The sequence below is a fragment of the Pavona decussata genome, unplaced genomic scaffold (assembly GCF_977016875.1).
Source record: "Pavona decussata unplaced genomic scaffold, jaPavDecu1.1 SCAFFOLD_95, whole genome shotgun sequence".
NCBI lineage: Eukaryota > Metazoa > Cnidaria > Anthozoa > Scleractinia > Agariciidae > Pavona > Pavona decussata.
In genome coordinates, this window is record NW_028145512.1 from 2,422,963 (window position 1) to 2,450,498 (window position 27,536).

General features: G+C 40.1%; 2 pseudogenes; both read right to left on the reverse strand.

Moving 5' to 3' along the window:
- Positions 1-237: 237 nt before the first annotated feature.
- LOC146473107 (uncharacterized) lies at positions 238-5,101 on the reverse strand (annotated as a pseudogene).
- Positions 5,102-21,778: 16,677 nt separating this feature from the next.
- On the reverse strand, positions 21,779-23,377 carry LOC146473108 (52 kDa repressor of the inhibitor of the protein kinase-like; annotated as a pseudogene).
- Positions 23,378-27,536: the final 4,159 nt, after the last annotated feature.

Consider the following 27,536-nt stretch of genomic DNA (forward strand, 5'->3'; position numbering starts at 1 on the left):
TGATGTCAAATAGCCGATAATTTCAGTCTTAAAAATATCCTTGTGAGGCCCAAATATAAACGAATTCATGCTATTTTTCAATTGACACAGCCAGGCAGTGGAAAAAATGCTGAAAAAAGTCAGTTACGGACCTTTCACCGTAAATTTGACTGGCAGATGGCCTTGATTTATTTACGGTAATGGTTCAATGAAACCGCCGGAAAACCGTGACGATATGTTAAAAACTTACCAGGGCGACTTTTTAAAGCTAAATTACCGCACTGTTATTCAATGATCCTATTTCATGAATGTGTTTCTTCTTGTCCCTTGCAAACCATTAAGATTTTCATTGACAAAATGCAGTTATTTAAACTAAAGGCCTATAACCCGATGCGTGACCAGGAGCATGCCTTCTGCGTGACTAAACCAACAGGGGACTGGTGATGAGGGTTGTGAGAGGGGAGTTTGGTGGAGTGAGCTGGGGCACGTATCATTACAAGTAAAGTGGCGAAACAACAATCGTGCACATGTAGTGTACAACGATCCAAGGAAACATTCTACCCAAAAGTTGCAAAGTTAATCAAAACCAAAAACTGTTTCCTAAATTGGCCTGCACACCCCCACCCCCCTCCCCTCCCCCTATGACAATCATTCTCTGTGAAGCAAGAAAACAAAAACAGAACTTTCCGACCAGCAAATTCCAAATTGATATTTTTTATCACGCGAGTAAACGTCCAGCTATGCTGGTTAAAATAAAAGATATGTTTTCCATTTCATATGAGTTAACTTCACTATCAGCCTATCTTTTATTTCAGGCCGAAACTGATATTTTGAAATGAGAGAAAAATGAAAAAGCATGAACTATACTTTAAAGCTGATTTATATATTAAAACTGCCCGCGCGAAACCGTATGGTGTCTTTTCTTATTGTTGTAAACAAGTAACAGGAAAAGATGCAGCCCACGAATGAAGCTTGCAGGAAAAAAATCTTTCATTCCGACAAAAACAGAAACAGCAATTTACTAGTTCTTGAAGGAGGGCAAGGTAGGGCGCTTTCCTTCTTCCTGCGGGGACTGGCACTTCCAACTCCAAGCTCTCACACAGGACTTGCAACAGCCCCACCTTCAGCTTCTTCACTCCCTTGCTTTTCACTAAAGCACACAGGTCATACTGGTCAACAACAATGGGATGGCTGACATGCAGGGACGTTAGCACCGAGTCTCTTGCTGCAAAAAAGTTCACTTGTTCTTCTGCGGCTACAACATCTTGCTCAGTTAGCCGCACTTCCTGACGCAGTTTTGCTGCCAAATGAGAGAAAAAGGATGACACCTACTGGGGAGACAGAAATTCAGTCACGGAAAACAGCCTGTCACCATCTGCGCCACGAGCTCGCCGCATTTCTTTGGCAACAACATCCGCGTCCAGCTTCCTCCCGGTAGCCTGGCCGATGGTGAACTTGGCCTCCAGGTAGGACCTCTGAGTCTCATTGAACCTCTCCGCCTTCTTCGCTTCTTTTAAAGCCCAGCCCTCCTTATTGGTTTGGTCGCTACTTGATGAAACATCTGAGGCTAAGACTTCTAGAGAAGGAGGAAGGCCTACACCTTCCTGGAGGCGGGAAGCGTACTGTTGTTTGGCAAAATCCAACATGGAGTACCTCTTGGGAGTCAGCTCACAGGCTTCCAGAGATAAATGTCGCTCAAGGGCAGACGGCCGTTGAAAAAAGCGAATACAGCCTTGCTGTGGGCAAGAGTACAAGGCAGTACTGGAGATAGGCGTTTCGAGAACTTGATGCTCGTGAGATTTGCTTGTGCTGGTGGCAGTGGTTTGCCTGGGGTGCGTTATGGATACAGCTTTGAAATCATTGTCTGAAAACGGAGCAGAGAGCCAGGTGTAGTTCACATCTGCAATAAAATAAGTAAAAGACTGTTGTAAGATATAGAATATAAAGTATACAATAACATATTGTGTTTTGTCTCACAATGTATTAACTAGTTAATATCGCATTTGATTGCTGATACGAGCTGCTGCAAGTACTGTAAGCAGTCTCATAGCCATATGTTTGCTTCAATTACCACTCTTCAGTTTCTAAAAATTCAACACCCAAAACGTTAAGAGGTCACCACCATGGTATTTTCTTTAACAAGTAGAAACGACAGTTCTTCAGATGAAAAATTCCCTAGGTTAAACCGGCCTCTGAATCCCACGCCATCCTGTCCTAAAAAAATACCTGTAACTTTATCCACCGCAATGCGCTTTCCTGAACCAATGCTATACGCTCGCCAGGCAACCAGTTTTCCATCACTGAATTTGAAGTTATTCAGTTTGCTGATTCCCCAGGATTTTCTGCTGTGTCAAGGCTTTGTGCAAAATTGGCAATACGGCTACACAACGGCCATGAATTCCTCCGTGGGAAAGTAAGGCATCCCTCATTTCTTCAGCAGTTGTAACGTTGTGTCCCTCATTAATGTAAATGCGAATGTGGGACTTGCATGTTGCTGCTAACCTATCGGCTGGACCCTTGCCACCCTGGGGATCACTGAAGTCTAAGCGCGCCACTTTAATGCCGGTGGACTGCTGGATGAGTGGACATGCAAGGACGGTGTTCGCGTTGTCTTGGCGGAAGAATGCAGTTGTGACCTCCGGATGCTTGGACTTCAGCGTTTTCAGCACATGCTGCATCACCAAGACAACAGCAGTGCTATCTTGATTGCAGGACTGGATGATGTGGACGAAGGCCTGTGATTGTAGCTCGCCACTTACTCGTCGGAACACCACAGCAATCTGCCATGAAATTCCTCTCTTCCCAAACCAGTCTTCCTGGGACTCCTGGTACAACTGGGGGAGGAACTTCATGGCCCAGTCGTTAACGATCAGAACAGTTTCAGAACTCAACTGGTCCAGGACATCCAGCCACGACTGATCCTACCGCACTGACCGTAACTGATGGCTCTTCCAAGCCTGGATAGCTCCCTTCGCATATTCGTACAGGAACAATTTCTCATCTCGTTCTTCGTCAGAGCGAAACACTGCATCCTGTACCCCTTGGCTGATGTCTTCTAGGACAACCTTGAGGGCCTGGCACTGGTCACAATGCTCGTCGTGTTGTTGATCACACTGCTGTCTGAAGCTGATCTCGGACGGGTCGCTGAGGGCGTATACACTACAGTGGTCAGCCACAGTTGAATGACCGTCGATGTGAACCTTGGTTTGAAAAAACAAAACAAAAACAAAAAATAAAAACATTTTATGTTAATATTACTATCATTGTCAACATCATCGTAATAATCATTATTACCACCACCATCATCATCATCTTTGTTATGACCCCCATCGCGATTATCATTTGCCATCATTATCATAAAAATTAACGTGCTATTTATACTGCTACAAGGGAATTTACCCAATTTATTAGACAGCCCTAATTCATCTGTTAGCTACTCTTTCTCTCGCTCCTAATCTGTTTGACATTATGTCTGTCACGTCATCTTACGCTTTGGTATCGCTATTAGGAAATAAAGGGTAAACAAGTGACTTTCACCTGGGATTTCTTTCATATAATAAAAGCTTCCAGGACCTCCTCTTAATTTACCGTTAATTTTTTAACCACACCAAAGGTGTCACAAACTCTCCTGAAAGCTTCTTCAGCCTAAACCCTTCTCGAACTCCGTTCTCGAGTTTGTCCGGCAGAGGTCTGCATTCCGGCCTAAAATTCTACTTGGTTTGGAAAAGCTATAATTAACACTCAAAATTTCTTGTGAGAAAAACCAAGCGAGGAGAGGAGAAAAGAGTAGTGAACAAACGAATTAATTATTTTTGATCATGATCACCTGCATATGACAAAATAAGGGGCTACTTTTTTTAACTTTATCGACACGTGACTAACTCAGGGCGTGGTAAGCGCATTGAACTTGATGACCTTAATTAGTTTTTGCTCGATGTGTGTAATTGCAAGCCAACTCAATGCAACTGCTTGTACTACTTCTAGTGCAATTCTTAGTAATTACAAGAGGAACATACCTTAAAGTCTCCCTTTAGGTATAATTTTCCTGCTTTCAGGGAATCTTGCATCATGGTTGCCCATTCTGCTCCATCAGATCTTAGTAATGAAATTTCCTGTACAATGAATCCTAGGTCATCAAATGCCTTTGCTCCCTCTGCTGCGAAGTAATCTAGTCCTTAAAGGGACTTTCGAACAGATGCGCTGCATTCAGTCAAAATTCGAAGCATTGTGCTACGACTGAGTGGCTTGAAATTGGACTCCGCGCAATAGTGAGTGTACTGCATTGTTATCCTCTCCGGAATCATCGTACGGATTAAGTTTGGTACGGTGATGGTCTGGCCGGATGAGAGCTGTAAATACTTTTCGCCAAAAGGCAAATCTTGTACCAGGTGAGGGCTGGTAATAAAACCAAGGAAGTGATCCAACTGCTGGGGGTCTATTCTAATCCTTGGTGCTTTCTCGGATGGTACTGTAACATACTGCACACGGTGGAGGTTTGCAGTGGTGTACCGGTATTGCGTCAAGCCGGGTATAAACTCGGAAATAGCACTGAAACTGGCCACCCCAGCCATGATGGATAGCACCTGTCGCCACGCGTCCCAGCTAGTTGAGTTCTTGTACGCCTCTGCTAGTGCTTCCAAGTACGCCCTGTCAGATGGAAGATACGCCTGACAAACACCCAGGTGCTGGTTCACGATGTTAGATGACTGCAGCACTTTCCACAGATGTGGGGCGTTAACAGGCGAAATGACCTTCATAACTGTGGACACAATTTCACTTGTTCTCTGAGCATATCGCTGTCTGGTTCATTCACTAGCTTTATTCCAGTCGAGCCAAGGCCTTCCGAGTGGCTGAACCTGGCACTGGTTTAGGAAAGTGTTCAAGGTTTCACGCGGTCTGGGTAAAACTGCTGCAGCTCTGTTACCATCCTCAGAGGAAGATACAGTGCTGCCTGTCTAAGGGGAGAGAACATAGCTGTCATCAGCCATCTTAAGATGCCTAAACCCTACTGCCAGTTCCTCGGATGTGGCACTTCCTTCGTCACCCTTGATTGCATGCACAGAAACAAGAATGGATCTTAAGAGCAATTCTCCAGGAAAGTGAAGCAAAGTTGTAAATGAAAATTTTTAACCCCCCTTCATTTTTTGTGTGGAGGTAGGTTACCTGGAGGGATGACAAAAACAGCCATATTTGGATCGGCAGGTGCGTCGTTGCCATGGAAACCGCACTTGATCACGTCGGCCTCAGGTCTATGTTTTGACCGAAAAATTCACTCTCAAATAGTAAAAATAAACGAGTCTGGTTCTCGAGTACATGTGAACCAATTCAAATGAAATTCATACAGATGGTAGAACCACTCTCCCAGTTTATAAAATTTGCTGTTAGAGTATTTTGGGTTCTATAATCAAGAAGACCTTGGTCGTATTACTATGTTGCCTGTCAGCCATTTTGACAAGAAGGAAAAACAAGCACAACCATATTCGTTATTCCTCCGAAAGTACTCTTTCCACATAAACCAAATTAGCAGCAGGGCTTACATAGATATTGAAGTTTATAAATATTATAAAATCTATTTGGGGAAAACTATATTCTGGCCATGGGTGTTGAAGACATTCGAGGCAAGTTGCAAAAAGTTGCAAAATTGGAAATGTTAAGGTCTCCAGTATTTGGTTCAAACAGGCTTTAGATAGAGAATATCAGCTTCAGAGGTTTTTCATTCATCTTATCTGTTATCTACATTTGATTGATTAGGTTTTGGCCAACGAATTTGATGAAATATAAATTAAAACAAAGCCTACTTTGCAACTTTTGGGAATTTCTTCAGGATGCTTTTGTCGTATAGGATGGGTCTCTCCTCAGCTCGCTCACTCCATTTTCTTGACCAAATCTTGCACAGACTCTAGCGGAAAGGACAAATCTAACTGCCAAGCCTCGCCGAACATCTACTTTTAGACCAAAGATGATGATGCATTAACCCAAATAAAGAACAGTCGAACAGGTCAAACACAGTCGCGTGTCGAGCATCGAAATAATTCATCAATACAATCCATCCAGGAAGTTAAAAAGATGCATCAAGATCGCAGCTGAGCAAATGCATGTCTGCGACGATTCTGAATAACGTCTTTGGCTAAATCGATCCGTACATTCCGTGGTGCATGGTTGAGAAGCGAAGAAATCGTTGTTTACGACCTGTTTACGACCAAACGTATGTAGACCGGAAATGCGAGTAGCAAAACTGCTGACCGGATGTAGTTTTAGATGCTATATACGCGCTTTTTGTTTGTTTGTTTTTTGTAGCTTCAGCTAATTGTCGCAATGGCATTATCTCTTCTTTAGATATTTTTGGTACAATATATCATTGATAGGGGGATAAAAGGACGACTTTTGATCCGCTTTTATGACTGTTTTACAGAAAGAGGACAAAATAAAAGCGCTTCACTTGTCGTTTTACGCAACCACATAAGCCGCCCATGTTTCCTGGGTTTGTTTTTTTTTTTTTTTTTTTTAATTCATTGCTTATTGGATGTTAAGGATGACCTGCATGTAAGATACGTCGCTGATCTGGGGCATTAGCGTACACATTAGAAGTCACGAAGTTGGAATTTTTGACCCACCTCTCCTCCAGAAATAAATAAGTCCTCTTCAAGCCGATAAATTTTCACATTCAGTACCTGCCCAAATTTTGGCATTCTTTCTGTTTATTTATTTATTTACTTATTTATTTATTTATTTTTTGCTGTTGTTGTTTTTTTCTGGTGGGGGGAGGGGTGACCGGACGTAAATTTGTGCCGTCGATCTAAAACACTGTAAGGGAAATTTGCATATCGTCGTGCGAAGGAAAATATCCTGGTCGGGACAATGGAAAGTTGGTCTCTATCAAATCCCAAAAGGGACGTTTCGGTTTGTGAGTGCAGTGGAAACAATATAAAACTCAGTCAATGTCAAAGGGATATTTCCAGGCACGTGCAAGCCTGCGGACTAAGAATAAACCGTGATGAAATCAGCGACGAAATGGATCTTATTCTTTGCCGTGCAAGTAAATAATTATAAGATTTCACACGCGAATTTTTCATTCTCTTATCACGAATAGTTTATCATAACTGAATTTGTAATTGCATTTTCACAGTCTTAAGAGCAATCTTTTTTTTTTTTTTTTGGCGGGAGGGGGGGGGGGGGGGTGCGGCTATTATGATCATACGTTCAATTTTCACCCAAGCTTCAGTTCAGCTTCATTTCCTTTGTTTTTGTTTTCATTCGGTTATTGTTTTTTTTTGGTTTTTTTTTTTTTGGCTTTCTTTACCATTGCCATTGTGAAACAACCCCTTTACAAGAGGATATCATTACAGATACATCCAGTGTTACATCCCATTACATTGTGTTACATCCGGTCAGCAGTCGTGCTTCTCAGACTACCGGCCTATGCATTCAGTTTATTGACCATTCTTGGCTTGTCGACTATCGCAATATCTGACTCAATTTTAGCCCAAGACGTTAGTTTGGATTGTTCAAAGGCATGCATTTGCTTTGTACATCGATCTCGACACATTTCCTTTGCTTCCTGGCTGAATAATATTGATGAATTTAGGTGTTCGACGGCAGAAATCACAAGCATTACGACCATGTTTTGGACTTTGTCAACTATTCTTTGTCAAGTGTATGCGGGCTACTTGTATCATCATCCCTGGTCTGAAACACAGCAAACTGGATATTCGATGGGAGTAACTGTTAGTCTGCACTAGATTTGGTCAAAAAGACGGAACGTGCGACGGAGAGATACTGGAGAGAACCACGCGACGAAAGCATCCTGAAGAAATTCCCAAAACCCTCAAGGTAGGTTTTGTATCAATTTATATTTCATCAAATTTGTTGGCCAAAACCTTATTTACTAAATGTTGGTAGCAGACAAGATGATAAAAGATACTTTTGAAGCTGATTTTCTCTCTCTAAAGCCTGTTTGAGCTAAATACTAGCGCTCTCAAAATTACCAATTTTGCAATTTTTTGCAATTTGTCCCAGGTGTCTTCAGCACCCATGGTCAGAGTATAGTTTTCCCCAAATTTATTTTATGATATTTAGAAACGTCAATATCTATGTGATCTCTGCTGCTAATTTGGTTGATGTGGAAAGAGTACTTTCGGAGAAATAACGAATATCGTTGTGCTTGTTTTTTCTGCTTGTCTAAATGGTTGACAGGGAACATAGTAGGACGAGCATTTTCTTCTTGTTTATAAAACCCAAATTATTGTAATGGCAAATTTTATAAACTGGGAGAGTGGTTCTATCATCTGTATGAATTTCATTTGAATTGGTTCACATGCACCCGAGAACCAGACTCGTTTACTTTTACTTTTTGAGAGTGGAACTTTTGCTCAAAACATGGTCCCAAGGCCGACGTCATATAGTGAGGTTACCATGGCAACGATACATCTGCCGATCCAAATATGGTTGTTTTTGTATATCCCCCAAGGTAACCTACCTACACACAAAAATTGAAGAGGGGTTAAAATTTTTCATTTCCAACTTTGCTTCACTTTCCTGGAGAATTGCTCTTAATATTTTAAGTTTACTTAATTGCATTAATCCTACTGTATCTGTCTCAGGCAGAATGGTCCAAGACCATTACTTATTCATGAGCACCGTTGTGTCAAATTTGAATGCAAAAACGCTTAGAAAAGGCCGTGATAATTTGCCTGCAGGGCACTAACAAAACTCGCTTTCTGGCTTTCAAAGTGCTATCTAACATTTTGAATACCTGAATTTTCAAGACAAATGCTACACAAGCAAAATTATAGCCCAGAAAGATGAATTTTTACGAAGTTTAATGTTTATCTTTTTGTGTTAAAAAATTAGGAACAAACTGGCCTTTTTAGTGGCGAACACGTTCCCGATACGAAGAGTAATTTCTTAGTAAGCGAGAATGGCTACAAAAAAGTCAGTGGCTCGCCAATTTTGCAATCTCATAATTCAGCTGTTTGACAAGTATTTGTCGCACCGAGAGGCGACGAACTGGGAAAAAATAGTTTGCCATGACAGTTTATAACAGTGGACAAAGCACAGTTAATAGAGATTGGATACTAATTGTTTTTATAAATTTCGCATCTGAAATATATAATACATTAGTACAGGTGGCTAACCTCCTCTACCCGGGCGGCCTGATCAGGGTTTTCTGGAATGGGCTCTTGTTCTGCTGGGGGCTGCTCGGTTTTTTCAGGACTGAGTTCAGCTGATTCTTCTTGTGATGCCGGTTGTTGTACAAGTACCGGTGCGCTTACCTCTGATGACTGGGCAACAAGATCAGCCAAGTTTGGCCTACACCGCTTGCAGATTGCTGTAATTGTACACAATCGTAAATTTTTAAGTTAGTTTTTTCTTTAAATTGTTATATTCGCAAAAAAATATGTAAAAACTGAGAAATAAGTCAGAAATATATTTTTTGCAACCATGTATTCTGTTGTTTATTGCAATTACAGTAACAGGGGATTTTCTTGAGGATCATCGAAAGATTTCCGACGATTTTGCGAAGATGGATTTTGTTCATGCTAACGACAGAACAGTCGTAAACGTTTTCCCTTTATTTCAGACTCCTACAAAAAAGATGCCAATTTCTTTTTACATCTCCAGGTAGCCAACAAATTTTAGATCATTCAACTTTACGAACAAGGTTAACTCGTCAGCAAAATATCATATGAACGCTTATATTATTGAACAATATTGTATGTTATGTTGCAGAGTAAAAAATTATTTTTCTCACTGGGATATCTCCTAATAATTCGTTGTAGTTTATCATGTATAATAATACATAAATACACAATATCTTGGCTTAACATATAATACATACGCCTGCAAACCCATGAACAGCTAGTACTGATGGAACAGTGCACCATGTCCTGTTACACAGCAACGTGCACCAAACACACTTCGATGTCGAGGGCACACGGTTAAAGTTAAATAAGACTCTTGATCTTCAAAAATACCTGAAAGAACATAAGATGCATTTTTCCCTCGTTTTAAAACAATATTATATTGCGCAAATGGTGCTAGATCTAGCTAGGCAGGCACGTTAACGTTTGAGGGCGATATTACACTCGTAGGCTTGGCGCTCCGGACGCGAACCTTTAGACGCAACAAAGAAAATTTGAGGTTGCTCTCATTGTTAGACCAAATTTCCGGAATTACTTCCTACAAGACAATGAGGTCAAGAATGTGGTTTGTCCATTTTAATGTTCAGTACGTGCACAACAACTTAATTTGTAACTTGTAATTTTTAACTTTTTGAGTTTGTTCAATAAAAAGGGAAGAAGAGAAATAAGAGTCCTGGTAGTTCTCTGTTGTTTTGCCACCCCTCACGATAAAGTACAGAGCCCTCTAGTCCGAGGACACCTAGGAACTACGCCAGGGAACTATGCACTTAGTGCTAGGGCAAGAGTCCTAGGCTTCCAAGTGACCAACCGTCTTCTCGGTTGGTCACTTCTTGGTCGGGGGAGGGGGGCGGAGTTGGAGTGATGCTGATGCTGGACGATCTTTATTGAGCAAGCACTTTCTTTAACTTTGCAGTTTTGGACCTAATTTTCTAACTTTTTAGGTCCGAAAAGAACAATTTGCATTCAAACAAAGGAATCAAAGATGAGAAGGTCTTAGCAGGAGCCCAAGTTGAAATTTTCCCTTTGGTTCAATGTGCACGATTTCTTTTCCACTTTTTAGTGCCAAACCCCACCCCCCTTCTGCAAAAAATAATCGCTTCGAAAATTTGAGCCCCAAAAACTGTGACGATGTCTACTACAGTGAAGTTTACATTAAACACTTTACCTGCTCGGGCAAGGAGCAATTTTGACTTATTGTCCGCTCCAGCGTGGTCGCTTAATCTACAGTACGTGAGATGGCCTTGGACGTCCTTTGTACACTGGGCGATTGTCACGCATTCCACGTTTGCTGGATTCTCAGAACTGGAGCCGCACACACCACCAACTAAAGCCGAATATTTACATACGGCTCTCGACAAGGCCATAACAGTGCACGTTTGTAAGCTTCTCAGAAAAAAATTGGGACAGGCCAACAAACCTACTTCAACCAGGACAGTAACGACGTTATGAAACTTTTTGTGGATGAAGTAATCTGGACAATATGACCTGTTGACCAGCTATAGAAGTTACCTTTGCAAGTGACGCAAGATTATTGCAACATTCCAGTGTATATTATTTCACAGCCTTTGGAGGCGATAACTCTACTGGTTCCCAAATATAGATATAAAAAGCAAGATTGCCATATATAGCAAGGGATTTACAACAATTTCCAGCTGAATTTTGCAAGGATTGCAAAAATACCGGTGAGATTGAAATTATTTTGTTTACGTTACAAAGGTTTAATTAAGGTGTTTTAACATTTTCCTCTCTGTAGTACTTTGATAATGCTGATGGTTTGTTATGAATAAGTCTAGATAATTCTTCAATGTGTTATGCATTATGCCTTATCACAGGGATAGGTGTGCGGTTTTCTTACTCAACTGAATAATCGGGCCTTCATTTAGAGTTATTTTTCTCAGGATTTGATCGCCCTGTCAGTTTAATTAGCATGTGTCGGGTCTTCTACAGACATTAACAATCTCGTTATTAAATCAGGAATGAACGAAGGACAGCGACAACATGTATGGCGGACCTTTTTTTGTTAATTTAAGATTAAACGATAAAATAATAGCCGAACGAAAATATTAAAGCAATCTTGCGTCGTGTGCACGTGCTTGGTGCTGTTTATAATTGCGTTCGGCTCGGCGTTGAATTACATATACATAAAACGTATTTCAAACTTGAACCGGCCACGTCTCTTGTTTTCCACAAGTTTTAAAATAATATTTTTAAACAAAAGAGATTACAGTTTTGAGTGCAATACTACTTTGAAGCATCCAGAATTTCGAACTGAAAGGTTTCCATCGGCAGAGTTTAGATTGTCCTGTTCAGAAAAGAGAGCTGTGATGTTCGCTTCGCGAATGGTCAAAGTGCCAAAGTACACTTCCCATTTCCGTCTCTCGACAGGACATTTTTGTCGGGCCGCCTTAGCAATTTTTACACAACGAACTGCAAAGAATAGGCTTTAAGACAATCCTAGTTTAGACTTCAAATTGCATGTACCAGTGGGCTTTCTTTGGTGTTAAAGTTAGGTAAAATTTGCTCATTCGCCCAAGCACTGCAACTGGAGTAATTGTAACAGCCAAAAACAAACAGATATCAACAGCTTTCCCAAAATAATTCAGTGTTTTGGAAAGAGCAAGAGATGTGTTATGATATACTCAAAGTACATCGATAGATGTTGATCTGAACGAGCGAAAAGAAAATGCATCATTTTACTCAATTTCCGGCGGGGACAGGAAGCCAAAATGGCGTTTTTAGAACTTTCCTCGATTTCGAAAAAACTGAAGCGATTCAGGAACTTTGGATAGTATTTTCGAAAATAATTCACTGCAGAGGTTATTTGAGCAAAATATGAAGAAATTGAAAATTTCACGACTGACGCCGGATTCTTGATATTTACAGACAGTGGCTCTTAAAGGTGCATTGTGTATCCTCCTACCACAGCGTAGAAAACCACCATCATCAAGGAAAAGGCGAAGTCGAAGTACCAAAGTTTTACGGTGTCATGACTTTGAGAGGAGGTTGTCAACTTCAGCATGAAAGACAACAGATTGACGATTCCTCTCCCATTCTGTCATGGCATGATCACATTTTAGGTGAAGGGGGAACTTGTGGCACCAAACATAACAGGCTTGAATCTATACACAATAAATTAACTCTCCAGGTGGTCTGTATTAGATAGCTAGTAGAATCACGTGGAATCTCAATCGGCTTGGTCTAGGTTTACATGTGAAAATGCCTTTTCAATGTCTGCAGTTGTGGCATACTTGTGGAGATGGAAGCGTAGAAGTATACCAGTGAGGTCATTGAGAAGCGGAGGACCTGGCTGTAAGCAATCATTTAAGCTGGGTTGTTTACTTTGTTTGAAGCTGCAGTCGTACACAATGCGTTGAGGAGTTGTGGTAGAGTCCTTGAGGACAGCATGAAGAGGTATGTAATGACACCCTCCCTTGGTTGTATCTGGATTGTCCACCCTTTTGATAAAGCCTAGAGACTGTTGTTCTTGGATGATGTCATTATACATGCGTAGTTTTCAGGTTCTGCGGTTAGTTTTCTGATCATGAAGCAGGTTCTCTGCTTAGTGATTTCTGCATTTGATGGTAGAGGGGGATGTTCTGGTCCCCATGGTAGCTTTGCACTGTACCGGCTATCCTCCAACATGATAGATGAGTCTTGATAATACTTCAGTAAGTCAGGTGTTTCTTCTGAGGAGTTTGGCTGATCACCAACTGATTCAATTCGCCAGAAACGTTCCAAATCAAATTGTTCTTGATGTGCAGTCACAACATTTAAAATAGAGGTGTTGAGGTTCTCTGAATGGTTACTGTTGGAGAGGGGGCCCGAGAGGAGGTACCCTATCTTTGATTTAGCTGCTGTGGGACCTGGACCCTTGATAACTTCCATAATGTCCCAATAATGATCAGCACCAATTAGAATGTCAACTGTGAAAGGTGAATCATCAATGTTAATTTGTGTTAATGACAGTGCCTTAAGATGTGGCAAGTCCCTTACACTGGCACCAGTGTAAGTAGTGAGGGGTGCAGCTATTGTTGGTAGAATGATCAACCGAATGGAAATGGTCTCCACTTCACGAGCGTTTCAGGCGGGCAACTTAATGAAGACGATCAATTTTCTTTTTCACGGCGCAATATTAAAAAAATGGATGCGCGCGCATCAATCAGTTACCAGTCTTTGCCACAAGGTGACTGAAAAATGGCGGGAAACGTTGCAAAAAAAAGTTACAAAAATGTAATTAAAAGGTGCAAATGTGTTTTTCCTGCTTGCGTCGTGCGAGTGGAAGTGAATGGCTTCCCGTTGTGTCGTATGTAATATGAGGTCATCTTCTCGTTGGTTTCTGGTCTCGCAAGAAAATGTCAAAAAGTGTTTTGATGTCACAGGAGTGGATGGGTCAAGTGTGCGTGCTTCTTGTCGGAGAGATTTGACACGATGGAAAAACACCGTCGGAAACTGTAACAGCTATTTTAAGAAAGCCAACTTTAGAGGCCAGAAGCACAAAACAAAGCGGTTCCAGGCCAGAGAAAGCCGGAGTGAATCTTTCCAATCATCGGGCCAAAATGAAAGTCAACTAACCCGATCGGAACTGTCTTCACCGCTATGCTCGCTACCTAAACACCTGCTTGTAGACTTTTTTTCGTTTCTCGCCATTTCTGACCTTCCCCATCTGCGACTGACCTGCCACTATTTCAACAACTCTGTTCGTCCAACTACTTTTGGAAGTATCTTCTACGGCGTGATTTTTCTGAACAACACCACCTTCTAGACGATTCTGCTCTTCACAATTCATTGCTTTCCTACAAACTCCTTGTCTTTCATTGTATTTTTGTTTTCTAGTAAGATCAAGAACAGCGTAAAACGGTTTTACTTGATAATATAATCGCAGAGTCAAACGTTCTGAACACACTCAAAAATTATGCGGACTGCCGAGGGATCAACACGAAAAGCCCCAAACTTGAAAATTTACAATACATACTGCCTGTTGTTTTAGAGAAGGAAAGTGATATTGTATTTCATTGGGTTTGTTTTCCAGCTTGACTATTAGCTGACACAACATTGCAAATCTTCAAGTATTAAATCTGCAGAAACGTCGATGTTTAAACCCGGCAACTAACTGGCTAGATTGTCGATGTCTTTGCGCAGACTTGCCTGGGAAACGTTTTTAAAATAAAGTTGTTCTTGCTTTAGTTAAAACTTTAAAGTTTTGATTTCCGACTATTATATGCTGTTCCTTGTTTTATGGGTGAATTTGCAAGGTGGGTGGACTGCTGCGAGCATCTCAACCGAAAACAACAGACCGGTCAATTCGCAAACCAGGTGCAACCCGTAAAGCCAAAGGAGTTTGTTCAATTTCCAAAATGAAATTATTTGTGAGGTACCCTGTCTTCTGAACCTAGCTCTGCTTTGCTTAAGCCTAGGCCTTTGGATAGAAATTTATACTTGTTGTTCGTTGTTGTGTTTTTTTAGAAAAAGATGATTTTCCTTGATGATTTTTTTAATAAATAGTTTTAAAAACATGCTGCCACGCGCGATAATAATAATAATTTTTTGCGTGCGTTTATAAATAAGCTTACCTGATCTTGTAACTTGCTCACTGGAGTGTCCGGCTCTTTGTCATTCTGGAGAACATGTAGTCTGGATTCCACATCACTGAGACGTTTTCGAATAGAACAGTTTTGGGTCAAAAATGTGTTTTCTTTTTCTCTGAAGCGGTTGGTAAGGGGGATTTCGTTGCATTGTTTTTCAAATGTTGCAGAGTACAGCATGCTACGAACGAACAAAGCTACCCCGGTAGCTGTTTTCAATAGAAAATAAAGTTAATGTCTTTGTGCCACTGTGTAAAATATTCCCAGACAAGGAAAACTTGGTAATTCCAAACTATCCCAACAGCCAGCAAACGGGCACATTTGTTGATTGGTTGAATGGCCTTCTAAGAAGCCATGAGGGTAGGTAAATAATTAGTTTTCATCCTCAAAAAATAGGTAGACGAATATTAAATTCCAGACCATCCCATGAATTGAAAATATAGCCTATGTTTTTATCCTCGGAACTTTGGATTGAGAAGTAGACTGAATCAAGAAACTAACCTATAGGCGCTAAGGCAGACTCGAATCGCTCGATAACATAATTCTGTGGTAATCTTGAAACAACGGCACATAAAAAATATCCAAGAATAAGTATAAATGATCTACCCCGTTTCACGATCTCCAAAATAAGGTAAAATTGTGATGTTGGCTAGTTTGGTAACAGAAGTGGGGAAAATATATGAGAATGAACGGTTCAGAAGAACTGTGATCAAAAACAAATTTGGAGTGTCCTGTTACAAACTCTGTCACAAGTATTTGAATTTAGTGTTGTGACTCATATTAATGTGCACTCACAGAGTGCGAACCTATAAAAGGATCATGGAATGTGCATACAATGTCTTAGTTAAATAATACACTTGGCAAATCAATGATCCCATTTTGGATTTAATCTGTTTATTTTACAAATAAACTGTTGTAAAAAAATAAAGAAATCTACAACAAAATTTTACAAATTGATTTTCTTCTTCTTCTTCTTCTTTAATTTCTTCAGCCTCTCCTTCTCTAATCTCTCCCTCAGTTCCTCTCTTCTTCTCATTTCTTCTGCCAGCTGTCTGGCCTCTTCTTCTGGTTTTCTATGGTAAAATCTTCCAATGATAGTAACCAATTATTTTTCCAATAATGGTTTGTAAAAACGCAGTTTACCTTTCCTCTTTATGTTCTGGAAAGACAACTCCGGTTGGTTTTTTCAATTTCGGCTTCCGCTGTACGGATGAATTGAATCTTCACAAAATGATAAAAATTGTCAACTTGTTAATAAGATTCTGATGAAAGAAATCAATTCAATCTAATTTTTTACGAAAAAAAAAAAAAAAGGAAAAAAGGGTAATCACCGCTTTGGCATTGCTGCACAATAACAATTAAACAAAACAAAACAAAGTCGGACAATGACCAGTGAAGTGAAAAACAAGCGCGGCTGCCGCCACTCACGATCACCCGCCAAAATTCCCCCGCAAGTTATGCTCGTATAAGCTGGCGGCATACCGTGGAAAGTACACAAACTAAATATGATGATGATTTTCCGAACATTCGATCAAAGACTGTTAAGATTATAATTAAATTAAAATTATTTTTGGGCCAAACAGATGTATTCAATACCAAAACAGATGCTTTTATAATTTGCATCAGGAAAATCTCCCACAGTATATATAAACAAGACAAATAACCTCGAATTGTCAACACTCATGGGTCCGCTAGGATGTCAGTGCATTAATATTCGAAAACAACAACAAAATAAACTTCACAAACATGTAATTACTAACCTGTGGTAACTGTAAAATTTTTCTTCTATTTTCGATGAAGAACCATGACCTTCGAGTTCTTTGATTCCAGTTCCATCACATCAATCATCTCTTGTAGATAGGCGATTTTCTCATCTGAACTTTCAAGTCACGCATGATTATTTCAGAACAAACCTGTAAACAGTCTGTCAGTTACAGCAATTGCTGATAGCTTTCGTTTTCTGTAGAGATCCAGACCTCTGTTAAAGTTTATTATCCATTTTGGACATTGTTAAAGCTGACACAAGACGAATCCACATTTGAGCCATCACATCAAGGAAAATGATCCGACATGTAACTTTTCAATCGTTCAAAATATTCTGCATAAGAATTGAAGACTTCTAAGCATGTAATCCGCCTGTTGCAACTGAGTGGATTCTTAGCCATCAACCAATGAAGTCAACCGAACAGCGTCTCGAACGAAAGTTGTCAGTCGCTAAAATGTCCAAACAATTGCTTTACAGTTTAGCATCCATGATCAAGCCAATAAATAATACGATGTATATGAAATAAGCGATATCCGAGGAAAGCTTTTTCTCAAACTTACGGCGTATTGAAGTCAACTTCAGTTTTAAATCGACATCAACACATGTCAAGTCCCCAAGAGAATTGGAAAATTACTTTCACATGCTTTTCGAATGCTGCAGTGTGCTGTGGTCAGCGGACTAATCTAAAAGCAACTGCTGCTGGAATATAACATGGGCTTCAAATTGATCGGAAGCCTTCAGCCTGAAACGCTCGTGACTTGAGCGGTTTCAAGGTAAATGGTAGCAGTGTCAATGCCTTTAACAGATGATGACAAGGCTTTAGGAGCTTGTCAAGGCATGACTCAAATATTAGGTGTTTTTTCTCTCCATCAGGAGAATACCCACCTAGTTCTTCTTCTGGTGACACCATGTCATTATCACTGAGTAGTTGAACATCAGGTATCTGCCAGAGTGGATCCAGGTGTTCATCATCTTTATCAACGTCAGCATCCACATCACTCTTATCACCATCAGCAGCAACATTTTCAACATGTACCAGTAAAGGTAAGAGTATAGTGAAGCTGTCAGCATCAAAGGTAGAAAAGACCATGTCTGGGCGTGCCCTCATTGCATAACTGTGATTTTACAAAACCTTATACGACCTTGCATGCATTGTAAGGAAGACTCAAGGAAGGAAGCATGAGAGACTGGATTCCTCTGCTCAGGTAATTCAGCTTTGTACCTATCGGTTTGAACTGCCACACTTCTCTGAGTGATGGGGTCGAAGCAGCACTGGATCCCAATGTCATGCACCCCTGGGCTTACAGGGGAGGGAGCAGGGCATGTTTCCATTGGAGAAGTCACTTCTGGTTCTTCTGAAGATGTACCCTGTCTTTCAGCGAGTAGTTCTTCAATAGCCTGATAGAGTGAATTCAAATGCAAATATACTAAAAAGGGTTTCTTTTCCTTTATAAACAAGTGGGATCAAGTATTCAAGTCTTGAATGGAAGGTACAACTATCCACACAAACCATATGTTCCTGTACTTTATTGTGTGGTTGCCATTCATGACAAACGAAACCAAAAGACCACTTTAGAACAAAAAGCTAAGGGCAAAGTGATGCAAGATGTAAAGCTTGGTTTTGAACATGTATGAAATAAACTTCCTCCCTTCTATGTTTAATGTTATGTCGTTACAAACGAGAGTAAACTACAATTGTAATCAATTTAAATACTCAATATTTTATTTTAGTTAATATCAGTAATAGCTGCAAGAAATAAGTACACTTAGACTTAAGGATGATTGCAACGTTGGTATGTTTTCTCCTGGGAAACGTGACAAGCGGTTGAAATGAGCGATGGCTGTATTCACAGGCTACAATTTGCCCTGAGGTCGTATGATTCTTATGTAAACAAACAAATATATCAGGCTGATTCCCACGTGTGATGGAAAAGTCTGCCTGTAAATCGGAATTGTAAATATTAGACAGGAAAGCGCTCACTTCTTGATGGTGTTCACGTTCAAGGCAGCGTTCACTCGATACCGATGGCTTCTTCGTTTGCAGGCCATAAGAAAACTGGGACAATATAGCATTGTCGTCAAGTCTACCTTTGGCTTTCCACCCATTAACTGTGATTGGAGGTCGGTAACTAAACAGCTCGGCTCGAAATGGTCACTGCAAACATAGCTGTACTCGAAGGGAGGAATATTTTCTGCCTTATCCGTTCCAGCTATGCATTCATACGGTGGTCCAGTGGGATACTGTGGTAATTGACCTTGTCTCCGGCCTTCTTTGTCTTCTCCGAATGATTCTTACAACCAGGTACACAACAGCTCACCATCTTAGTTGAAATTGGTTAGCTGGTCATGGGGCAAAATTTGAAATAGCGAGAGCAAAACGATGTGTTAGATATTTCTAGCTGTGTGTTTATAGATTTTCATAAAACCTGCAATAATGCTTTGAAGATTCTATGTCATAACTTACTGCTGACCACTGTAACACGACTCATTTTTGTTCAAGATGGCGGTGTTCCACTCACATTTTTTAGTCGTCTTTCAGGTAAAATATCTGAGCTGTAAGAAACTATTAGTAAATAAAATTGTCAAAAATTGAAACATGTTTCCAAGACCAAACATCCAAAATAACTTCAATTTTACCCAGGAGTTCACCGTTAAAGACCAATTTAGTAAATTTCCAACCTGCCCCGCTCAAGTGATGGAAAAAATACAAGGTTTTAGACAAAAGTAAACTTTTCCCGATGTTGTCGGTGCGATCAATGGAATGCATGTACCAATAAGAGCTCCGAAGGAAAATCATGAAGATTACTTTAATCGTAAAGACTATTTCAGTTTCGTGGTTCAAGGGATTGTTAAGGCCTCCGGTGCCTATTTGTCTGTACCGACAGGCTTTCCTGGTAGCATGCATGATGCAAGTGTATTGCGACTAAGTCATTTTTGCAAGCTAGCAGAAGAGAAAAGAATCTTAACCATGCTGTGCATAGACATAAATGGAACACAGATTCGACCCCTCATCTTGGGCCACTCTGCTTACCCACCGAACTCATGGCTGATGCGTCCCTTTGGAGACAACGGAGCTTTAACAGCCACTCTTAGACAGTTTAACAAGGAACTAAACAAGTACTTCGAAGAATTCAAAAGACTTATGTCCTCTCCCGGTGGCTTTGTTGTTATCTTTGATCTTGTACTTTTCGACAAGACTCTTCCACTTCTCCTTTAGCTGCATCAATGTTTTCTCCCTTTCAATTGCATTATCCTGGCAGGTCTCTCTGAATGCTTGTAAGATAGTTTGTCATATCGCCTTTTTTCTCTGAAGGCTTTTAGCTCAAGTGAGCGCCTTCGCATGCTCCTAGTAGGACAAAATTAATGTTCTTGTTTCGATTGAAGACCAATGATTGTGACCTTGAGCAGAGTTTCTTGATTGTGAAGTGGAAAGAATTTCGCTTGATGGTGATTGAACTACACTGTACGTTGAAGGAACTGGTGGGATGGCGCTTTGTCGAGTTAAATGAAGTGAAGTTGGTGGGTTGGATTGATTTCTAGGAACACTTCAATTGGCCCTGGTTTCTGTTGATGTAGCCAATTGAAAAGAAAGCCATTATAGATCGCGTCCAGTTCGTCTCCATGAGCATACTGGTTTCTGAAACGAAATATTATAAGCCAATTAATAAAAGCTATAGCGAAACTAAATCTTGAGTAAATTCAGCCAAATAAAACATGTACTGATTGCAAATGATTTATATGTACATGTTCAATCTAAACCACGCGATATTCCTTTGATATGTACACACACACCACAAAAGCGACAAAAGACTTGCACTTTGATGTTTTTAAAGTAAAAATTGATGTGATAAAATCAAATCTGTCATCAGCATGTTTGTAGACAAGCATCTATTGGCTAACTACCTTGGGATTTCAGTTTACCCCTTCAAAACATATAGGGTAACTGTCAAGAGAAATTCTATTCTCTTAACATATTCAAGCTTTGATGGAAAAATTTTCTCTAGATAATTTACCTGGGGTAAAAAACAGTCACACTTCTAAATTTAAGTTTCCCTTGGTAAAACTGTCAACAAGTCAAGCTTACCTAGGACAAAAGGGCGCAGTGTGACCACAGCTATGATGTTTCTTTTAAACGACAGGGACACAAAGGTCAGTACCAAAAAGCCAAGAAAATGTTTTTCTCCAGAAAATAAAAATGGTTAAAGTCATCAAAGTCTAGGACAACAGTACGTCTGTTTTTGTCAAGGCGTTGGTTGTGAAAAGTCTTGGACAGGAAGTCACTTGTCCAGCTACTATTTTATTTGAAAACAATGTACCTATAAAAGGTTACTGCAACTGGAAAATGTGGAATCTGTTGCCACATAATTGCTCTCTTGGTGTACCTAAATCACTTTAAAGAACATGAGGTAAAACGTCTGACCTTAACAGGGACACAGGGGACACAGAAAACGGAAACATGGCATAAGAAAGGAAACCTGTCTCCTCGAAAAGCAACAGGTACATCTCATATCCCTCTGAAAAACGTTCCGAATATGCGATCTTCACGAAAGTCCCTCAATGGTAAAGGAAAAACAAAAAAGAAGGATGTTAATGTTCCTGCCAATGGTGATGATTTGAAAAGCGACTGGCTAAAAATCAAGTTGTAAATGACATTAAAAAGGTCATTGATGGCCAGAATCTACAAAACCATTTCTTCAACAGGCGTGGATCCAGGATTTTTTAATGGGGGGGTGGCTTATACAGTCGGGCACCAAACTATACGTAAATATATTTAACAATTATTCCACGAACGCGCATTGGATGTGAGATGATAGATGCGCCGAGTTGGCTATAATCATCTCATATCCAGCAAGCGTGAATGGAATAATTGTTTTATTAAAAACAATCAAGAAATATTGCTAGATTTTGCGGATTTCGCTTTGCAAAAACAATTAGAAGACAATTTAATGGTCGCTATTTCTGGGGCATGGGATAATGGCTCATATACCATGGGCGCTAAGCCAATCAAATCGCTCGAATTGCATTATACAGTGATCCAGTTTTTAATAATAGAAGTTATCCGACGTTTGGCCCTAAAATTTGGCGATTTAGGAAGAACAGATTAAAGACTGTAACAAACGCTTGAAAGGACACGAAGTAAAAGAAGCTGAAGCTAATGAAAATACCTCACTAACATAGTCAGCCAAAAGTGTAGACGCCGTCATTCGTCTAGGGTGTAGTGCCACAAATTTCTCACAAACCACACTTCTATCGATAGTAACTGCATTTGCTTGTATGGCGATGATGGCTAAATCTGAGAGACATTCGGTGGTCATTGTGTTGCGAAGCCAAGTATGGATCCTCCTAATACAAGAAAATGACCTTTCCACATCTGTGCTCCCCATAGGCAAGACGGCGAGAATTTTTAGAAGTTCCCTCACATTTGGAAAATAGATGTTGTCTGCGTGTTTCGCTAACAGTGAAGAGACTGAGAAGGATTCATAATCCAATGCTTCCTGTCGCTTCCAGTGGTTCATCCATTGAAACAGTACACTTTGGAAAGAAGACGGCAATGGCATCAGATGGTCCCACTTCTCATGCAGTCCTTGCACAAGTTCTACTGTGGGCTCCTCAGACATAGACGTGATTACTTGAGGAATAAGAGCACAGAGCTCATAATGTGCCCTCTTTTCCCTGCTGAAGGGACTTTTGAGTTCTGAGCAGATTACGTCAAGGAATGGTATTGCCAGCGTTCATTTCCAGAACTGTGCAGCTGACTCTGCTAGGTAGTTTTTTTCGATTTCTTTGTCTACTGCAAAGACGTGGACGTTCTTCAGACCCTCCTACCAGTTCTGATAGACTAAAAGCTTTCTGGTACATGCGTTGAAACCACTCGTCAATCGCATTGCGTATCTCTGTATAGCACTTGATAATTTCTTCAAATTTCTGGAAACCAAAGTATGCCTCGACAAGCCTTCCTTGCAGAGCGGTGACAAGTGGTCGTCGCATGGGCTCCAGCATCTCTTTAGCACAAACAAAGCTGAAAATATGTCCAAAGCTTATCATACTATGTCGCAGTCCATTTGCCATCGTCTTAGTTTTGGCATCCCAGCTCCAGTCTTCGTTGTTTGGATAAAACCGGACGTCATCATTTGTGGGTACACATATTTCATTAAATGTGATGACAATGTATTTGTACAAATCAAAAATTGTTTCAACTTTGGAGTGCCCCTCGATCCACCTCGTCTTGCACAAATCTTTCAGCTTGCGCTTCAGTATTGTTTCTGGTCTTTCCATGCAGCTGCGGTGCAACAATGCTTTCAAACTGAGGGAGGATCACAGTTATTGTATGAAGAGTGAAATAGTTTTAAGGCCACGAGTCTCTTTGATGTCCAGTGAAGTATGGCATTCAAAGCTTGTGATTGATGATGAGAAATTGACTGAGCAAAAGGATGCCTCCCAATTAGAGGAAAGCCATACACATGCAAAGTCTGATTTGATGTTGGTAAATGAAAAGAAGGCTATGAGGGAGCTTCTGGAGATTGTCCACATTGCAAAGGGAGAACCGAAAATATTGTCAATGCCAAAGTACACCTACAAACCTGAACTGTTTGGGTGCAATAATGTCAAGGTGAATCAGGGGTCAAGTGAATGGCAAGCTTCCATACTTGTTAGGCTTCTACAGTCAGAAAGAATTTATTCGCTTCTGGTTCTTCATCCACAACAATATTGATGAATCTCTTGCTGCACCAAAAACATTTAAGAACTTTGCAACAGGTCATCGATTTGAGGGAAAGGCAATCGAGTTATTTGTAGAGCTTTCAGGTTTGTTCAGTAAAATATGGGGCTTAATTGAGAGCCGTGGCATATTTCAAATTGCACAATCATGGGTAAACTCAAATTAAATTTTCCAAACTTCTGTTTTTCTGCCAAGATAGAATAGGCAATTGGTTGTCAAGCACCATTTACACCAGGGTTAGCTTTATGTTATTCTTGAATATAAAAAAAATCTGGCCAAAGATCAAGTTATACTGGCTCAATCTTTTAGCTGTTTATTTCGTCTAGACTTTTAATATGTTTTTTTTTCTCTGACCACTTAGGGTTGTGTGTGTGTTGGGGTTGGGGACAAGGAGTATCAGAGAGGGGAGCTTAATGGAGGTTTAACAGTAATTCAATTTTCCTTCTTAATTCTAGAGAGCTTGGTGTCATGACATTCAAATTATTAATATTATTGAACTATCTCAATGTGATAGTTCCTCGTGTAGCGAGGTTATTAAATTTGTGGGACCGAGTGCCAGCGCTCGGGAGCTAAGCCGCGCGAATTCGAGTGGAAAAAATATATAGATATTATATGAACAATAAACATAGGTGATGGAGATTGAAAAGTTGGATTTAATACAAATACTGGGTATTTTACAAACTCTGAGCTTGATACAAAATACAAAATACCCAGTGCCCAAGGAATAAAAATGTTTAAACAGTCAAAATACAAGTAAATAGGACTAAATACGTGTGAACTGGTTACTTCATTACTGACTCTGGCTTGAATCGTCAGACACGGTTATTTTCAGTCTATTTTCACTACAAATCTGTGAAGGCTGTTTAGCACGACTGGAATAAACTTGTACGTTTACTGTCCCGATTTTGCAGTTTTTGAAATAAACCTCCTACAGATGAATCGGGTAAAAAGCGAGCCGACTCAGTCTTCTCTTCTATCAAGACAGTTGACAAGGTTTTTGACGTGCCAGCAGTGTTAGACAACACAGCAGAAATTTGTTGTTGTTTCTTATCACATAAAGTTGAGTAGTTGTTCAACGGGTTGACGTTTTTATGTCCAGTTATTTGAATGATTTTTTTTGGAGGTACATCATTATCCACCAGCTTCTGAACCAAATGCTCTCTGGTGCTGTGATTCACGAGTTTTTTGTCCGTTTTCAGTCCTGAGTCTTTCATCATGTTCTTGAGCATGCTTCTTACAGAATTGACTCCAAGCGGGGAGCATTTAAACCACTTGTGACCTGGTTTCGGGCCTTCAATATTAACAGCAAGATAGAAAGGAGATTCATCAGTCATCATGTCTGCAGGGTGGTGATTTTTGTAGGCCAAGTAAGTATTAATAGGACAGCAATCTGGGTTGTTCTTGTTTTTAAACATTTGAGGTTTCTTCCCCCTCAAATTTCGAGGGTTTTCACCAGTGCGCGTTTTCATTTGTCTTTCCTGACTTAACTCGACAAAGCGGTTTCCCTCTGAATCAGTCTTCAACTGCAAATCACCCCAACAAAGATCTCTCTGTTCTTTACCAGGCCTCATCCCGAAGTAATATACAGTTGTTCAACCATAGAGCGCTAAGCAGAGCTCTAGGAGAGTCAATTCCTACAACTCCGCAGCTGTAAAATGTTGCAATATCTTCATCTGAGAGCGGATCCGCTGCATTGGGTCGGTTTCCTTTGCCAATAGATTTTAACTGCTTTTGTTTCTTCTTTAAAATATCTTGTACTTCGTGTAATTCCTTGTCATTAAGAACTGAGAATCCATAGTTATTTTTTCAAAGATAGCGGTCGATACTTTGCAGAAAAGTTCTGATAGACGAGGGCACATACTTGTCGCCGTTTTTTTTTTCGAACAGCAAGCACAAACTTTTTGATGATTGCTTGTAATTCCGCAGGCGTGATATTCTCTATTTCTCTTTCCTCGTCGCAAGTTTCTAGAAATTCTCTGAAAATCTTTAGATCATAGAGCATTTTCTTCTTAGTATTCTCGTTCTCTTGTTGTTTGGAAAATGCATTTACATCGTCGTCGCTTATCACAACAAATTATTTTATTCTGCACAGCAAACTAAGTTCATTCAACAAAAAAGGCGGGAGTTGCGACGTCATTGCCGATATGTCACTCGCGAGAGTGACATATGGGAAATACGTCACTCAGGTGTAGTGGCTTATGGATTCTACGAGTGTTTTAGTTTTCAGTAAAACACTCCTGTCCATGTAATAAAATACAATAGGAGACAAAGAAAATTGCATAACTAGTAAAGAAGTAAAAAACATCGAAAATATGACAATCGTAACAAAGGTACTGAAATTACTAAGTGTAGCATGGTAGGCTAAGTAGGGGTTGTAACAAATGCGATTTTTAGATCTAACGTCACATCTTTTGTTTAGGTCGTGAGGGTTGAGTGTAAAAAGCTGCGCTGTCCAATAAGCTTCTCTAGTGAGTAATAGTTGATCTAGATAAACAGCGTCTCCCTGACTCGTAATTTGTTCAATGACAATGAAACTTATTTGAGAAATTTCATGCTTGATACAATTGAAATGGACTGCCAACTCGCATGTTTTTTTTGTTTTGCTTTTAAGCATGGATGATTTGTGATTACAAAAACGTACTTTAAATTCAGTATATGGGACCCTACGTATTGCAATTTGCACTTATTACATGAGGCTTAGTATACAATGTATCTAGATGAACATGTCAATCTCTGATTGATCTTGTATAAACGGCCTGTGGCAAAGCTCTTAAAACTGGAGTCCTCAATCAGAAAATTCCTAGATAAATCACACTTGGATGAACATTTGAAACAGCCACCCGCTTCACTGTGTCCCTGACCGAACCCCTTATCAACACAGAATTTGGAAGGTGCTAGAACGTCTTTAAGGTTTTCCGTTCTGCGATATGCAGGAATAATCAATGTGGGTGGGAAAATTTCCAAGAGCTCAGGTGACAAATTTGATAAGTGAACATGCTTTTTAATAATCCTTTGAATATCTGGGAGGATGGGTTGTAGTCAAGCACTAACCGGAAAACCCTTTTGTCATGCTTGACATTTTTCTTCAAGAGTTCTGATCTCTCAACGTTAAGGGCCTTATCAAATTGTTTGTCTACTAAATTAGCATTGTAACCTTGTGACTTAAGGTACCCTTTGTATTCAGCACACCTCTTATCAAGAGACTAATCGGTGGAACAATTACGTCTTACTCGTAGAGCAACCCCGTAGGGAATAGCCTTTTTACAATGGCCGGGTGACAACTAGAAAAGGCCATAAAGTAGACGATTTGGGATTTGAACTCTAACAGCCAACACACCCTGTTTCTCCCTTGGTCAAGGGAACAAAAGACTACCTATCGGATCAGATCCATATGGCTATTCATTACAACTTCACGCCGATTTAAGTGTGTACCCCAAATTTTTGGGTCGTTAAGTATTCATATATTCAAGCTATTGCTCTCTCTTTTGTAGAACAATTTCCGACGATAAGGCTTGTTTCCGAAGATCACAAACTCTTTGAAGTAGGTGAGATATTTTATCTTTCCCTGGGGAAGCTAGAGAAATGAATCACCATGATCACGTTGACTCTCAAGGCAAACTAACGAACAATCAATAAACAAATTCGGTTCACTAAACGGATACATGGATTTGCTGATTTGTTTGCACCCTTCTATAAATAATTCTCGCTTTTCAGCTAAAAATTACTTAGAGAATCACCGTACATAAAATGTAAATAAGGTCAAAAAGAGCGCGTGGTACATCGGCCAAAGATATTGTTTGTCAATACGTCATTAAGAATAATCAGAATGCGACTTCCACGCTGAGTTTCCC